Genomic DNA, 1389 nt, shown 5'->3' with positions numbered 1-1389 from the left:
TTATTACGTCATCCCTCGAGCGACACCGCCCCCTTCGGGGCCGCCCGGTCCGGCCCGCCGGGTTGCTGCTGTGCGGTGCGAGTGAGTTCCGCCCCCGGTGCGGACCTTTTGAAAATCCTGGTACACCCTTGAAGGCTGGCGCAGAAGCCCTTCTCTCAGAACGGCCTCTGTAAAGGATTTTGTGCCTCATTTATGTCCATTTCAAGAACGACCCTTTCCTGCTCCTCAGGCTGCCTCGGTGGTAGCCGGAGGGCGATCGCGGCGCCACATTCTCCTGCGTTTTTGGTGGGACAACTACTCGGGATTTCCTAATCGGTGTCATCTTGTCGCCCTGAATCAAAAACTTTAGACTTTATACATACAATTTGCTAGCCAGAAAGATGGTTAACAGGGAGTTCTTTCTTGGAGAATCATGCCTGGGGGAGAGACGATACCTATTACAGCAGCAGATGGTGGGTCCTTAGTGCGACAAGCTGAAAAACATAGGTGTCAGTCCCAAATCTCTACTCTTTAGCTTAGAATACTTAAAAACTACTTTTGGCCTCTGTTGAGCGTTTCCATGCAGAGCTTATTCTCCAATCTCTCCTGGCCAAGCTAATCGCTCTCCTTTATTACCATTTTTTACATTCTTAAAACCTCCAATAACTTCATATCCGACTATGGAACTGATGCAAATATGCTGGTATTCATGCAGCTCGCTATACTGTGATAAATTCTTTGTGATATGCATCTCATATCTCCCACTAGCATCCATGAAACAGGCGAGCTAACTTAGTTTGAAAGTAGGGCAAAATCTTAGACCTTTCACAGTTCCTGACAATTTCCTAAATTCTGGTAGTTATCTCATTTACATAATAATTATTAACATGTTATTTTATTGCATTTTCCTCAGACAGTAATTTACAGTATGCTTTTTAACATCTTTGGGTACGGATGTCTCTTCACGCTTTCAGCTTTCAGGATGCTGGGACCAGTTAGCAGGGGGAGCAGGGACAGGAACTGCCTCTTGGTCCTGGGGACCCCCTGGTTCCAGTTGCCATGAAGAAGCAGGCAAAGACCTCCTACACTTTTCTGTTTCTCCATTTATCTTAACCCAGCCCATGTCTTTAGAAAATCAATGAATGGAATGTTTTGTAATATTCTGTACACAAACAAACTAAATTATGACTTTCGCTTTTGGCGGGGGGAGGCTTTATTATGGACCAATAGAATGTGTTAATTTAGAATGCCAGGGTTAAAAACCATGGCTCCATCACTGTCCTGTAACTCAAGGCAAAAATCTTAATCTCTAAATCTCTTATTTTTTATATAAAAGATGGGATTGTAAATTATAACATGTCATTAGGTTGCTGTGAGGTTGAAATAATATACATAAAGCATTTACACATA

This window comes from Pteropus medius, unplaced genomic scaffold, assembly GCF_902729225.1.
Source record: "Pteropus medius unplaced genomic scaffold, Ma_sr-lr_union100, whole genome shotgun sequence".
In the NCBI taxonomy this organism is placed as follows: Eukaryota; Metazoa; Chordata; class Mammalia; order Chiroptera; family Pteropodidae; genus Pteropus; species Pteropus medius.
This window is presented reverse-complemented; position numbering follows the sequence as displayed.